Below are 17,228 nucleotides of genomic sequence, written 5' to 3'. Positions count from 1 at the left end.
TGGAAGCTCATCAGAATCTCTAGGGAAGATGTTTTTAAAATCCCAATGACCAGGCCACACCATACTCGGGTCTGTTCCAGGGGTAGGACAGTTTCATGAAGCGGTTACTCTCTTGGGCTGCGAAGCCAGGCTACTTGAGTATGACACCCAGCTTTGCCACTTAAGATTATAAATTGGAAGGCAAGTTATTTCATCTCTCTGGTCCTACATTGGCTGAAATGCAAAATGGGGGGTCATAGTGTTACCCAAATCACAGAGTTATGGTGAAAGAATTGATGTAAAATAGTTACAGTAAGTCCTGGCTCACAGGGAGTACCTGTGAATGTTAGTTAGGATCTTTACTAATGAGCACTACCATTCTTCACCTTTAATAAGAAAGTGAGGACTTATCCCCCTATATGTTGCTCTTACCCCCTGAGTTCTTCCCCAGCCATTGTTGATCGATTCCCAGATGCTTCACATACCCCGCAAAATAATAATTCTGTAGAAGAGAGGGAAAGCCCAGGGCCAGTTTCAAAATGGGCCAAACGCAAGGCACGTTGGAGCTTCTGTTTATGTTAGAATCATAAATGTCAAAAATGAGTGAAAAGAACTCTTTGAAGAAACCAGACGCTTTCTATTCAAAATTTTCTAACGCACAATGCCATAATGCTTCTGTATTCCAAACTTTATGTCTAAATATTTTTGACCGTCTACGCATTACTGAAAGATCAGGTACCAAATGGGAGAAAAAGAGAGTCCGTCATCCAAAGGCTTAGAGCATTAAGATAATGTGGCTGCCCGGCCGGGCGGGGCTCAGCGGTTGAGCATCAGCCTGGGATCCAGGCGATCGGGGTTCGATTCCCGGTCAGGGCACAGGCCCGGGTTGCGGGCTCGATCAATGACTCTCTCATCATTGATGTTTCTATCTCTCTCTCTCTCCCTCTCCTTTCCTCTCTCTGAAATCAATAAAGATATATTTAAAGAAAAAAAAAAAAGAAAGAAAAAAAAGATGATATGGCTACAGACACCTGAAAGATACAGCAAACTCCATGGGATTTCTCCTCAGACTCAAAGCCCCATCTGATAACTGGTTAACATGCATCTGTAAAAATGAGCACGCATTGGATTTCTGATGTCTTCTAGCCCTTAACCCTAGGGGATGAGCTAGATTCACAGGAGCACCATTGCCTTTGGGCTTCACAAATATAAATAAGCGCCATTACTCGACTCTCTAGATTGAAATCATGTTGCTGTTAAGCAGCCCCTTTAGTCTGCCTTGATATTTCAGATTGTCACATGTTGATGAATTGTCAAAAACAGAAAGGAGATATGGACAAGAAACCATATCAGTCAGGACTCTGAAAGCTGTCATTTTCCATGCGAAAGGGTTAATGACATAGCCTTTTGTCCTCCCCATAGCTCCTAGCACAGTGTTTTCCACAGAGTAGGTGGCCAGTCAAGATTTTGTGGCTGCTGAAAAATATAAAGTGCTCTGTTCCTCCAGGAGGGTTTACACATATTTAAGGTGTGATGTGTAGTGCTATTGCCAATGCCTTTGTTTTCATTTTTATTGCCCAAAAATAAAAGTGAAAAGTCTCTTCTTTCCAGAGACACACGGGGGGAATGATAAAATGTCTTTTACTTACAGTAATTTTTGGATTTCGTCTGGTTATTGCTTATTTTTTTCACTGCTCCTATTAATCTTCTTTTATTGAGCTCAACTACAAATCATAGCACTGTGTTTATTATGCTTATTCATAACTCTGAATAAAGCATCATTTGATAAGCAAGCATGAATCACTAGCCTCTCTTATCTAAATCTATCCCTCTACATATTTCTAGTGTCCATTAGCCCATCATCAGCCATAGGTACTAAGCCAAATTTATTAAATATATTGTCCTTTCCTGTTAGAGATAGGAATGACACTTTGGCACAAGGGCCAAGAGCTCCCAAATCACATTTTGACTGTCATTTTTAAAATGAGTGTATTGTGTTAAATTTAACCCTCAAACTACAACTACCTATCTTTAAGTGTGGCTGTTAAACTGGTTGTATGGTTAAAAGGCTCTGCTTTTTTGCACTTCTGGGCACAATAGGAAGTTAACATAATGGAAAGTTACTAACATACACAATATCCTTTTAGCACAGCCCTGTCATATTAGAATAAGGTTTTACTTTTAAGATCTTTGAGCAATTTCGTACAGAATGGATTTCATTATCTTAAGAGAACTATTGACCAAAAACAAGTGGGGAGAGGGAAGAAAGAAAGCATATGAAAACCAGGAGGATAATGGCCTTATGTGTAAGGGAATTTTGCAAATGCTTCTCCTTTAAAGTGAAATTGGACAAAGGCCAGGCCGATTGTTGGGGGAGCAATGCTGCCACGGTTAGGAGGCAGAGAGTTAATTGACCTGAGAGGTTCTTTCCATAGGTGAGAACTGTGATTTTATCATTCAGTTCTTTTTTTTTTTTTTAAATATATCTTTATTGATTTCCGAGAGAGGAAAGGAGAGGGAGAGACAGAGCTAGAAACATCAATGATGAGAGTCATTGATCGAGCCCACAACCCGGGCCTGTGCCCTGACCGGGAATCGAACCCCGATCGCCTGGATCCCAGGTCGACGCTCAACTGCTGAGCCACGCCCGGCCGGGCAGGTTTCCCTCCTAAAGATGAACCTTCAGGCTCCATTATAATCCATTGTCCTGTCATTGGCTTTGTTACACTTTCTGTGCCAACAGATTGTGAGGCACCAAATATTTTAAGCAAAGCTCTGTAAAGTGGCTAACATCTAGCAATAAATATTAATGTTCGACCGTTAAATGATAACTACAGGTGGATATAAAGTTGGCTAACGTTTGGCAATATGTGGCAAATCATTATTTGATATTTTTAACAAATCTGGGCAATAGTGAACTCTTCTTATTGGGATAGGAAACTGTGTATGAAATACAGTTTTATGTGTGATTCTGTTATATAGCACTTTCTAAAGAGAATATCATAAAGAATAGCCAAATAAATGGCAAGGATACTTTTTTATATGTTAGTTGGGCTAGGGAGCTTGAGCACAGTGAGACTGAGTCAATTCTTTTACATTCACACACACACACGCTGGGCACTGGAAAATAAGTAGTTCTCCTAATCTTTATTCAATATAGACTTCTTCCTCCTCTTAAAGCCTCTAAAAAATTTGCTTTTAGCCCAGCCGGGCGTGGCTCAGCGGTTGAGCGTCGACCTGGGATCCAGGCGATCGGGGTTCGATTCCCGGTCAGGGCACAGGCCCGGGTTGCGGGCTCGATCAATGACTCTCCCATCATTGATGTTTCTATCTCTCTCTCTCTCCCTCTCCTTTCCTCTCTCTGAAATCAATAAAGATATATTTAAAAAAAAAATTGCTTTTAGTGCTGTGAAACAGGGACAGAAAGGTTAAGTAACTGGCCAAGCTGGAAGGAAGGAAGACTGGATTTGAACTCTAGGCTGTGTGAGCCTGAAGATGACAAGTTCCACCACTACACCATGCTGCCACTTCCCCCAGGGACACTGCCTTTTCTGAAACGCCATACAAAATGCTGCGGGAAAAGCAGCCTGCAGCACCAACACGAACTTAGTGCACCTTCTAAAGGCGTCAAGCCGCCAATATCTCAGAAATCGAGCACCTGACTTAGGTAGCCTTCCAGAAACCCTCACAGCAAGAAGTAGCTCCTATGGCCAAGCTACCAAAGACCAAAAAAATTATATTAGTGGTTTGAAAGTAAGTAATAACAAGGACTGAGGTGAGGAGGTGATAGCTGTGCAAGCTGGACTGTGTTCTTATATCTGGGTAATGTGTTTTTTTAAAATTTATCTTTATGTAGAAAGTATTACAGATGGCCCCCTTTTTCCCCCCATTGATCCCCTTCACCCCTCATCTGCCTCCTCCCCCCAGGCCTTCACCCCACTATTGTCTGTGTCCCTGGGTCATGCATATAAACATATAAGTTCTTTGGTTAATCTCTCCCCCCCCCCCCACTCCCCACCTCCCCTTCTCTCTGAGATCCCTCAGTCTGTTCCACGCTTCTGTGTCTCTGGATCTATTTTGTTCCTCAGTCTATTTTGTTTATTAGATTCCACATATGAGCGAGATCATGCAAAACCGAATCAGGAAGAATCAGAAAACCTGAACAGGCCAATAACAACTGATGAAATCGAAGCGGTATTTTAAATACTTGTTTGGAGACCACTACATTGCAGTAGTTAGGGGCATGGGACATGAAGCCCAAAGGTTGCTTTATGTGTAAAATGGGGTTCATAATGTAAACAATCAGTGTCAGCTACTGCTATTTTGGTTTTTGATAGTTGTTAATTTTCTCGCCTCTCTCCCCAAATCACCTCTTGAGTGCCAAGACTCCGTTTGGAAAGGTGGTAAAATGCAATAGTTAAAAGCATTGGGGACCATACCACCCGGACGGAAGCCTGGCTATGCCACTTTCTGCCAGTGAGACTTTGAATAGGTTATTTACCTCTCTGTGTTTCGGCTTCTTCATCTGTAAAATGGGCCTAAAGATAGAATCAACCTCATAAATGTGTCATGAGGATTAGAATATAAATTCCATTTGGACGTGATTTTTTTTTTTTTTTGGTCTGTTTTGTTTAACCTTATAACCCCAGAGTCCAGAATATACCTGGCACGCAATAAATGTTCAATACAAATATGCCGAGAGGTTATACATGAAGCACTTAGAACAGATCCTGTGCAGATATATGAGGGCTGGCTCTTATTCACATCTGTGCCATTGGAACCTAGTACAGTGCTTAGCACAGGTTAGACCCTCAAGAAATATTTGTAAAATAAATGAATGACTGTTGTCCCTCTAGTGTTGGCCAGGCTTCCCTTATGGGCAACTGTCATGTTATTGAAGTTTGACCTTTCATGCCCATTGCCTCCATCACCTGTATCACACATGTACTGTGCAAAAGCCTTTAGTAATTAAGAAAGATTTCTGAGGATCAAAGAAAATAGAATGCCATACCTATAAGAGATCTCATAGATGCATGATACAAGCCTCCTATTTTGTTCTGTATTTGTTCAATATGATTTTATTAAGCACCTACTATAGACATGACCCTGCCATTAGTAGTGCGGCCTGCAATGGTAAGAAAACAAGTTACGATCCCTGCCCTCATGGAACTATGTATTCTACAGTCTAGTAATTTCCCTTCTCTGTGGTTCATTTCCATCATCTGTGAAGTTAAGGAGCTGAAGGATCACTATGGTCACGGAATAAAATATAACATACTGGTTAAAATCATGGGTTTTCAGGTAAGGAGACTTGTATTTGAAGCTCATTTCTGATCCTTGCCAGCTGTCTGAACCTGAATCAAGTAAGATAGCACAGGGTGGGACAAAATTAAGCTTGCAGTTGTTCGTATGGAAAAATAACACAATAATTAATAAATAGTAACACAAGAATAAACCGTGTTTCACGTACTAACAACTGTAAACCTACTTTTGCCCCACTCTGTAGCAACTATCTTGCCATCACCTGAGGTGAACTAAATGAGAATATATGTGTTTCGGTTTGATGGTGCCTGGCACGTCCCAAATGGTGACTAACGTTGCTCAAGCTGTGATTATCCGATGTGCAATCTGTAAGGCCCCGTCTAGGAAGCTGCGCCCCATAAAGCCTGCTGCGTTGCTGGAGATCAAATGGGGCCAATCTGCATATCACACCGATTTTTCTTTTTTTTTTCCTTTTTTTTAAATTATATGAATGATAGGAATATTTTTTTTTAAATACATCTTTATTGATTTCAGAGAGAGGAAAGGAGAGGGAGAGACAGATAGAAACATCAATGATGAGAGAGTCATTGATCGAGCCCGCAACCCGGGCCTGTGCCCTGACCGGGAATCGAACCCCGATCGCCTGGATCCCAGGTCGATGCTCAACCCCTGAGCCACGCCCGGCCGGGCTCACACCTATTTTTCTGAAGTGTCCTTGGATTTCACCTCCTTTTGACCGGTCTTGGGTTGTCAGATGAAAAAAATGAAAGGCCTCGGTCCCTGCAAGGCTTTCTTACCTGCGTCTCATTGCTGGGCAGCATCTGTATATTGCGGCAGATTGTGATGAATGATAAGGAGGCGAGAATAATCGGGCAGGGAGAGGGGCTAGTAAATATCCAAGGGGTTTCTGAAACTTTAATCAGGATAGCCAGGGAAGTCTCACTGAGAAATGCCACCACCACTAAGTGCCAACCCAGGAGGGTGTCAGTTTCCTTGAGGTTTCCAAACGAGCGATTCTCTTTCTTAGGCTGTCCTGGGAGGAAGGCCTTTTTGTGCTCGCTGCCTTCTGACCGGGGCTATTTTTTTTTCCTCAAAGCTGCTGTTTTGATCACATCACTCCTTAGTTTATCAAAGACAGGTGCAGCTCCCTGACAGAGTGTTGGGAAGGTTTTAAAACATCTTTAGCTGCCTTTGGGGGCCTCAGGAGGTATAGGTCCAGGCTAAATATTTGACCTGCCGTCTGAAAATAAGTGAAAAATTACCATATGCTCAACTCAAGCTTCACCAAGGTACAGTTTCTGGGGCCCTGCTCAGTCCTCCACACCACTAACCCTAGGGCCAGTATATGGCAAATGGGCATGAGCCTGGCAGATATAACCACAGAGTTCCTTGCATCAAACTAGCTATTTTTAAGCAAAGTTATAGCAGTGTTTATCCGTTTGATCCCTTATTGGCAACAATTACTGACCAAAAGGGTGGAAACATTTGTAAGTACTCTCCCTTCCCACTTACCCTATCCCAGAACCTCCTAATCACCCTCACAGACACACACACACACACACACACACACACACACTCTCTCTCTCTCTCTCACACACACACAAACACTTTTTTTGCCTCCAATGCAATCGAGGTTCCTAGATAAGAGTAGTGAAGATGGTACAAAGTTAAACTTGACATTTATTCTATGAGGAAACACTACAGTAAACTGTAAAGACCTTTCATCTTTCAAGAAACACAGAGCCTGAACTTTAAAAAGTCAATGCATTGCAAAAGAAGGCGAGTGAAAAACAACCTTTGGCAAAGTAGATTACTTTTCCCATGGATTTCAGTGCTGAGATATAACAGTGAATTAGTGTTTCATCCAAAGGAAAGAGGAGAAGCCACAAGTAGAATGAATAAACTGGGCTGGAAACTTTGGAGAGGAAGCAGTTCACCATACTATGAAACCTCACGGCCTCTGGAGGGTTGTGCTCCACCCGCAGCTCGGGGTCTTCTACTTGCCCTTGGTAAAATGTTTCCAATTTTTAAAGTTATCATTCCCCCTCTCTCTGCCTCCTCATGTTCTTCGGTCAGTAAAACCTGGAGATGCTTCCCATTTCTGGACTAGTCTATCCTCTGAGTCCTCTAATCACAGGGATATCAAAATGTCAGAACTCCAAAAGACAGAATCTAACCAGGGTTCCCATTCCCCCTTTATTCTCTGTGAAATAAATCCAAAGCCCAAGTGTATTGACAATAATTAAAGCTATATGATGGGGACATCATCATTACACTATTCTCAACTACTATGCAGCTTTGAGATTTTTCATAATAAATTTCAAAACCTCAAGGCCCAAACAATTTCCAGATATGGCTTACTCCGCTTCTAGCCTTTACTAACAGGAAGGAATTCTAAGTTGTCTATCTGGTCCTGAACCCCAGAAGCGGCATCACACACTTGATGATCGGGGAGCAGACAAGAGAGGGGATTTTGCCTATAGCCCCCCGAGCAGGGAGTACTACTCAAAAAAAATGGATGGGACCGTTCTGACCCATTAATTACTTTTCCCAGGGTCAATTAAAATTTCTTTTTTGTCTCATTTAGCTTGGAGAAGAACAAGTATCTCCCTAATCTACACATAGAAAAATGAACAAGTTCATTATTCCAAAATGCTGCAGATCATTTTACCTTACAAGGAAACAGACACTGTGAAAGGCATGATAGTCATCTAGTCTGTATAATCGGAAACATCTGATACTGAAAACTGATTTCCAACATGTTCTAATTAGCTGTCTTTTCTCTCCCACATGGCCCGATTTTCATTTCTCATAATTATCTTTCCTCCCTATTCTGTCCTACCCACCGGGGCCTCAGACCTCCCCAGCATTTTACAATTGTTCTTGCAACTCTCCGGGTTCTATTTTCTATTGATATTGCCAGCCCCATTTTTTACTGCAAAGAGGCAGTGAGCAGATATATCCAGATTGGACCACTTCTAGCCTTCTTCACGGCCATCGCCCTGGTTCATGCCACCACTTTGTCTAGCCTGAATCGCTGCAGTCACCTTTTAATTGGTCTTCTTGCCTCTGCCGTGGACCCTCTACAGTCCGTCAGTCAGAGTGATACTGTTAAATTCGGAGTCAGATTATTGCTCTGCTCAAACCCTGAAGATGCCTCCTATCCCTGGACCAGATACCTATGTGGCTGCTGTTTCAGTTTCTTTAGGCCTTTGCTCAAAAATTACCTTCTCAGTGAGCCCTTCCCTGGCTGCCTTAACTAAAGTTTCAGTAACCCCTAGACATTTATTGTCTCTTTTTCCTTCCTGATTGTTTTCCTCTCCTTAGCATTTATTACAATCGGACAGAACATACATTGTATTCATTTATCTTATTTATTGTCTATTTTCCCCACAGAATATAAACCTCATGAGGGCAAATATTTTTATTTCTTCTGTTCACTATATCCCCAGCACCTAGAATACTGTCTATCATATAGTAAGTGCTCAATTAATATTTGTTGAATGAATCAATCAGGAACTACAATAGGTGTATGTGTGTTCGTTGAGGGATAGAGTGGAAAATAGTATTATATGAACATTTTCTTCTGATCAGACCATTATAAATTCTCCCATATACCAGCTCTTTTCTCTCATTCTTGCTCTTTTACTTCTAATCATATAATAAGATCTAAGTTTCCTTTCTAGTACCAATGTCATTGTCCTAATTTAGGTCCTCATGCCTCATGCCTAGAATATAGCAAGAGTTTTCCACTTATTTTCCCCAGTGTCCAACCCACTGTCAACCCATTCTTCAAAAACATCAGAAGGGATGCTTCCCTAGGCCCCTCAAAGCTTGTGCCGTGTGCAATGGGACCAGAGGTGTAGGGGCAGTTATGGCACATGAGGCTCCGAGTAGAAAGGGGGTGGACAGAGATTTCTTGTAAAGTTCAGAAATGGATTAATGCTTGAAGACAGGAAAGACAGAGTCAGGCTGAAGAGGAAAATCGTTATCCTGATTTCCCAGACATAATGGTAACACCAGAATGAGAGGAGTCGGAAAAGAAAACTGACTGTAAGATTCCACCTTCAGCATTCTCCCTCAAAATGCGTAAGGTATGGAGGGGCATAATCTGAAAATTGAAGCTAGCGTGCAAGAAACCAGGGTATCTCTTTCTTCCTCAGAGTTGCAGTCTTTGAAAATACGTTTTGTGAAGTTGGGGTGAAGATTGAATTTGTTAAATTGTGATTTCCTTATCATATATATTTATGTACTTATTTATTCATATATGTGAGCATTATATGTTTTGAGAAAGAAAAAAGAAAGAAATAGAGCTTGTTCTGGGACTCATGGCGTTTTTTTTCTCTCTAGTGATTGTGAAAATTATTTTCTAGTTCATTGCCTGCTAATCAAGGTTAGATAAATACTTCATTCTTACTTCCAAGGGAAGAAACGTAAAAAATAAAAGTATGACATACAAAGGGGAAGTTCGTGTGGAGCCACACAGGATCGGGCCTGTGACTAAGGCATCGGGAGAGACTGAAATGTCTACAGTGAGGGCGCTCACTGCTGGGGGTGCGGGGGGGCTCTGCATCTGAAACTGGGGGACTGTTGTCTGGGGGATGCATAAGGCCTTTAAATTATAAACAAGCCCGGCCGGGCGTGGCTCAACGGTTAAGCGTCGACCTGGGATCCAGGCGATCAGGGTTCGATTCCCGGTCAGGGCACAGGCCCAGGTTGCGGGCTGCAGCCGATCAATGACTCTCTCATCATTGATGTTTCTATCTCTCTCTCTCCCTCTCCTTTCCTCTCTCTGAAATCAATAAAGATATATTTAAAAAATAAATAAATAAATTGTAAACAACAGTATTTGTGTACACCACTAGAATGGTAAAGTTTAGTAGTGGCAACAGGGACTGTATGGCCCTCAAAGTCTAAAATATTTGCCATCTGGTCCTTTACCAAAAAAATTTCCTGACCATTGCCATACAGAGCTGAATAGAAAATCTCCAAGTGCATTGCAGGTAACAAGGATAAGCGCTGTCTGTGAAATGTTTGTTTCAGTTCTGTGCGTGGGATATTGAGTAGTGATGCAAAATGCATGTCTTACTGTGGGGAGCAATCCAAAGCAAATTGAAAAGCACTCTTGTAGTCCACGCTAAGGAGTTTGGGCTGCACCTTAGGAGAAACAATTGACAAGTTTTAAGCAGAGTTGTGATTTAACCAGCAATGTATTTTTAGCAAGATCCTCTGGCTGGTGGTGTGAAAAATGTGGTAAACAGAGGCAGGATGAATGAAAGGAGGCAAGTTAAGGGACTAGTTCAGTTATCCAGATAAGGGCTGCTATGGCCTGGCTCACAGTGGTGGCAGTGGGAATGAGGAAAGCTTATCAGACATTTGGGGGGAAGCGCCTGTGTGTTAATTTGGGAACATAAAATTCCTCTGTCTTGGTCTCTGACACTCCATATTTTTTTGCTAAGAGGGAAAAAAAATGAATGCGAGAATAGTGTTGTCAAAGCATCTCAGTGCTTAGCATTGCATGTAGCTCAAATCTGACAGCCCAGACTGAGAAAGTGCTGTGGCCACCAAGGCAAACTGAAAAAGAACACTTTAACAATAGGAATTTAAAAATGAGTTGGTCTTTAAATTCTTTTTTAAAATTTTTAAAAAATATATCTTTATTGATTTCAGAGAGAGGAAGGGAGAGGGAGAGGGAGAGTTGAAACATCAATGAAAAATGGGTTGGCCTTTAAATTCTTTTTTTTTAGATTTTTAAAAATATATCTTTATTGATTTCAGAGAGAGGAAAGGAGAGGGAGAGAGAGAGAAACATCAATAATGAGAGAGTCATTGATCGGCTGCCTCCTGCACGCCCCGTGCTGGGGATCAAGCCCTCAACCGGGGCATGTGCCCTGACCAGGAATCAAACCGTGATCTCCTGGATCCTAGATTGATGCTCAACCACTGAGCCACGCCCGGCCAGGGGGTCTTTAAATTCTTTATATCGAGACCTCCTTTGGAGAAGCTGGTATATTCATCACTAAAGACTTTATACATGTAATTGGGATCATTTCTCTCCTCCCTTCCCATGTTTCTTTGTCTGACTTCACTTCCTAGTTTAGCTCCATGTCAGGGCCCTGGCCAACTGAGAAGGACCAGAGAGATGAAGGGCTTTGCGAGGGCCTAGCAACACCTCTGCAACTCCACCTGAACTATGACCTCTGGTGGTAAAGTGCTCACAACTGATTCAGCCATTTTACAAGCTAATTTTTTATTCCTTGAGATTCTTCCTTGCAATAGCCTGGAGTTTCAACTTCTTTTTCAACTATGCCTCCCCTCCCCACAACTACTATCACACCTTTATGCTTCAACCTCCCTCACCCTCAACCAGCTTTCTAGATCTGAACAAGTCACCAAGGCCTGTTGTGAACATATATTGGGGTTGACTCCAGCTGTGCTGACCTGTAACACACATGAATACATCCTTGACAGATTGCTTGAAACCCAGAGGGACAGATGAATATAGGGTTACCAGACCTTCATTTCAAGGGCCGTTGACTAGCTAGAGTGCACAGACTCTGAAAGGAGCCATAGACCTGTCATGCATGACTAATGCAACTTGAAAGGCAGGCATTGGGTATAGAAGAAGTAGGGAGATGCCTATGAGGCTGATCAAAAGCCCCCTACCCTGAAAATCCCACTGCTACAATCACTTCTTCAGACCATGACATTGGGTTCTCAAAGATCTCAGGAAAAATGTTAATATATTTTCCAATTGGATAAATGCCTAAAGATATTAACGTTCATTTTTAATACTCTAGTCAGGAAGATCTTATCAGGTTGATTACCTGTCCCTTAAGAGTAGCTGAAAAGAGTAATAATTTCTAATTGGACGGACATAGTTTTAAATCCTAGCTCTGCTACTTAGTAACTGTGTGACCTTGGGCAAGTCCCCTAAGCTCTCTAAGCCTCTGAAATGGAGATATCATCATCTACCACACAAGGTTACTGTGAGAATAAAATGGAATGATGTTCATAAAGTGTCTGGCACATAGTTGGTGCTCAATAAAAGTTTGGCTCCCTTAAACCAGAGCAGACAAAAACCCTAGAAGGAATGGGATACAGTGAAATTTTAGAGATTATTTATTTATTTATTTATTTTAATGCCTCTTTTTAAAAAAATAAAATTATTGGGGTGACAGTGGTTAATATGATCATATAGGTTTCAGGTGTGGGTTTCTATGTTACAAGAGCTGTATGTTGCTCTGTGTGCTCACCACCCAAAGTCATATCTTCTCCTGTCACCATATATTAGGACCCCCTTCACTCCCACCCCTTCCCTCTGCTGTTTGTTTCCACAAGTTTCAGTTTTATATCCGCCCTATGAGTGAAATCATACCGTTCTTAGCTTTTTCTGACGGACTTGTTTCACTTAGCATGATACTCTCCACGTCTATCCATGTTGTTACAAATGGCAGTATTTCACCCTTTCTTATGGCTGAGTAGTATTCCATTGTGTCCATGTCCCACATCTTCTCTCTCCAGTCCTCTGTCGCAGGACACTTTGGTTGTTTCCATGTTTTGGCCACCACAAATAATGCTGCAATGAACATAGGGGTGCATATATCTTTGCAAACACATGTTTTCTAGTTTTTCAGGTACATACCCAGGAGAGGGATTGCTGGGTCGTGTGGTAGCTCTATTCTTAATTTTTTGAGGAATCGCCAGGCTGCTTTCCATAGTGGCTGTATCAGTCCGCATTCCTACCAGCAGTGAAGGAGGGCTCCCTTTTCTCCACAACCTCTCCAACACCTGTTATCGCCTGTTTTGCTGATAGTAGCCACTCTAACAGGTGGGAGGTGGTGTGTCATTGTAGTTTTGACCTGCATTTCCCTAATTGCTAGTGAGGCTGAGCATCTTTTCATATATCTATTGGCTGTTCGTATGTCTTCATGGGAGAGGTGTCTGTTCAGGTCCTTAGAGATCAATTAGAGTGGGAAGTGAAGTAGGGGAGACACTTACAAGAGAGGGGAGAGCTTTGTTTGGGGAGTTGGGGGCCATCCAAGAGAAGCAGGACAGCTAAGTGAAACTGAGGCTTTGGGCACCCAGGAGAAGTCAAGACAGTGAAACACGAAGAGAAGAAAAGCAGAGATGGCAGGGATTCCCAACAGGACTGGGCGGACCCCCTGCAGTGCTCTGATCATCAAGAGGGTGAGTGTGGGCATATCCAGTGAGCCAGGAATTTCATGTAACTAAGAGAATCTTGTGTCACTCCCACTGGCCTTCTTTCTTCATATCAAAAGCAGTAGTGCATTGATAGAAGTGTCAGACGTGTGCAAGTAGACCATTTGTCAAGATGCAGGAAGATTAAGACTGAAAACTCTAAGAAAACACTTTCCTGCTCTTACCCTGGAGAATATTGTTTGAGGGGTGAAGGGTCCCATCCCCTTACAAGTGGCCCCGTTATATGCCTCTCTAAGGCATATCTACTCCCCTCAACCAGGATAATAAAAAAGATCAGTCCTACATTTGTCTCTGGAGCCTCTGTCACCTCCTATAGAAACTGCCCTCTTCGTCATCACCCCCCACCCTGGTTTCTGGACCCTACACGCAGCAAATCAGTGAAACACGCGAGGTGAGTCACAAGCAGTTTGTTACCAAAATGAGGAAGTGGATCATTTTAATAACTTGTTTTGTTTTTGTTTTATACATTTGAATAGATTTGAGCTCGTGCTTCTCATGTGATCTCTCTCTCACTTGAGGCAGGGTCGCAGCACTTGCCCGTGGCCTGGGCCCACGTTGCTTATGCGAGCGCCCCTCATCAAGTGCGAATCTCTTTTGCCCTTGCTTGTCCCTTGAAGGATGTGATTTTACGGAGGAGCTGCCATTCCCTTTGAGGGCCCCAAAAAAGGGGGAAAAAAGCAGATGGAAGAGGGTAAAAGAAACTTTTTTTCTTTGCACTTATAATGGCCAATGACGTAGCGGTTTTCAAGCCGGTGACAGACCAGGCCCCTGGCCATTCATCTTCATGGACATTTGGGACTGTGCGGGCATCTGTGCGCACATCAGCGTGTGTGGCTTCACGCGGCCCAGCCTGCCTGCGTTTACACGCTGGTCTAACCCCTGCTAACCTGCGGTGCTGAATAGTTTAGCTGGCTGTTGCTGTGGCTTTAGGGCTAATTCTGGGGACCCCAATGCGATCTCAACTGCATGCAGGTGGGTAGAGGTCGCGGGGAGATGGAGATCCAGGGAAACAGTGGATCTCCTCGAGATCAGTGTTAATTGTCCAGAGAGAATAGGTCACGCTGAAGCAATTTAGCCTTTAACCACCCAAAGCCCTATTTGGAAATGTTCAGCCATGCCTTCCCCCTGCCCCCCACTTCTGATTTTGTTGCCCTGCCCCGTGCAGCGGGAATGAACAGGGACAGCCTGAGCGCTGAGTCCCAGAGAGGAACAGTCGGGACAGAGAAAGCTCTGCGGGCAGGGCTCTCGCTGCCACCTTGTTATGCGCAAAGCGACAGCCGCTCCTGTTGTTTCACTTTCAAACCCAAAGGCATCCAAGGGGCAGCCGGGTCATCTTTGTTTTAAACTCTCTTTTCCCCTGCTGTCAGCTTCTACTATTTCTCACCTTTTTTTTTTTCCAAATTAATTCTTCAGAGAAGTCCCACTGTGAAGTTGGCCCAAAACGGTTTATTTTAAAGAGTGGTTTTAGGGCTCTTGTTTAAAGTACCACCCAGGAAAGTCTTTCCCGTTCTGATTATGAATGGCTCTCCCTCTGCAGATAAAGGTATTGAGACAGGGGAGGGACGGAAACGACTGAGGCCTGGCTGAAGGACAGTCCCCTCTTAGTTTGAGAGCTGCCTATTATGTGCAATGGAAAAGGCAAGAGGGACACTTTGGGCCTGAACGCCAGGGAACCCACCAAGGGCACATTACCCCCTGGGCCTAATAGTCACCCCCACCCGCAAGCCAACCAACACTCTCCAAGACACATTTCGCCAAACACTGAATAATTTTTCCACAATAGCCTTTAATACTAAAATGCATTAAATTTTTGAAGCAGAGAAAACACATTTAAGGGGAAACAGAGAACCACCAGATAAAAGGAAACAATGTGGCAGATAACACCATTTAAAACATAACTGTAATAATTTAATAAAGCTGCTTTATCATCATAAAATAGACAGAGCGGTGATTGTATTTTGTCTTTTTTTTTTTCTCTTTTCTTTTTACAATGATTCAATCACTGTGAAAATGTACATAACATACAGATCAGCATATACAACAATTTCATCTTCATATAATCAGCAACAGAGACTGCTTAATGAGACATACTGTACTTGCATCCCTCTAAATTTCCACCCTGGTTTGACAGGTAAACAGTAATAGTGTCATCAGGCTCATTCCCCTCACTTAGAGGAGCGAAGGCGTAAGCCTTTTGCAACTAATACCTTAGCATTCAAATAACACACAGAGGTATTTGTTGCGAAATTTCTAGCTTGAGCTAGTCTGGCTCTTGGTCATTAAAGTCTGTATCCTAGCCTTCCTCAGCTGAACGCCAGCCAGTGCCAGTAAAAATCTACTTAGCCGGTGCCGTGATGGTGTTAGCTGGTTTGTTTGCTAAGGGTGACAGCGACTTTCAGTTAGTAGCAGGGTTATCTGTCATCGCCAACACAGCTGGGGCAACAGTCAGCATCGTCGGTTTTCCCTAATGACCTACAGTGCTTTCCAATCAAGATCAGGTTTTCGTGGGTTTTCTTTACCAAGAGCGCCTCGCAATATAGATTTCAGACAAGGTGGTTTATTTCCTTTGTTTCATAAAAGCATTATGAGTTCTATTTGAAATTAATTCATTTTTGCAACAACAAGTGACCCACAGGCCAATTCCAGCCTCACGAGAAAACAAAGAGAGCTGCAACAACTTCATTAGGACAATGTGTTTTGCTCTGGAATATTTCAATATCAATATAAAGCCACCCGGTCCCACCCCCACACATCCCCTTTGAATATTACTTTGTTACATACTTAAACTAAAGAACAACATCTCAATACACTTCAGTGTCAGCAGATACAATTTGACTCATGAAATGACATCTTCAAATGTAATTTTACCGAGAAGGCAAACACTAGGACTGTATACAATGGACTTAAGCTCATCGATGCCAGTTTGTCAAAGTCAGTTAGGGTCTTATTACCCTGGGTAAAGAGCCAAGTGGACCAGACTTGTCAGGATGCTTTGGGGAACATTCGACATCAAAATGATCCCCGTAAAGGAATTGGAATTCCAGTCAGAACTTCTATTATGTACAATAATAATTGTTTTCCCACCCTGGGTGCCTAGTCAAGCTATCCCCTACCCCGGCCTCTCCCCAAACTGCCCTTTGTCCTTGCTGCTTCAAGTGGACCACTTTTGTTTTTATTATTAATGATATGAGAGAGCTCTATGAAAAATTCAACTGAATTCCCTTCATACAGTTGCATGCTGAAGAAACACTACCAGGATGATACTCTGGGTGGTTCCAGTGTTCAGGGTTCTAAGTTTTATTCCTTGACTATTTTTGATTAGTGATCACTGGGTCACCATGGCAATGAATTGCTTTAAAGAAGCACCTTAGGTGCGATTAGCTCTATTAGGCAGGTTTACTCTGGAACAGTGATATTCAAGCTCTGGCCCCTGGACTGGCTGCATCAGCATCACCTGGAAATTTTTAAACAGGCAAAGACTCGGGGCCCACCCCAGACTTACTGAATCGTAAACTCCAAGTGCGAGGCCACCGACCTGTGCTTTAACAAGCCCTCAACATTCAGTGGGCATCTGATCCGTATGGATTGTTAGCCCCCCCCCCCCCCCCAGAGTCTCTGCTTCAGTTGGCCTGGGTGAGAACTGACAGTGATCATTTCTAGTAAGTTCCCAAGGGATGCCGTCGCCGCTGGTCCAGGGACTACACTTTGAGAACCACTTTCCTTCAGGAACTGGAGGATCCCTTGGCCCATTACCTATCTGGGCA

The sequence above is a fragment of the Miniopterus schreibersii genome (assembly GCF_964146895.1).
Source record: "Miniopterus schreibersii genome assembly, chromosome: X".
NCBI lineage: Eukaryota > Metazoa > Chordata > Mammalia > Chiroptera > Miniopteridae > Miniopterus > Miniopterus schreibersii.
The sequence above is the reverse complement of the archived record's forward strand: the minus strand, read 5'-3'. Positions refer to the sequence as shown.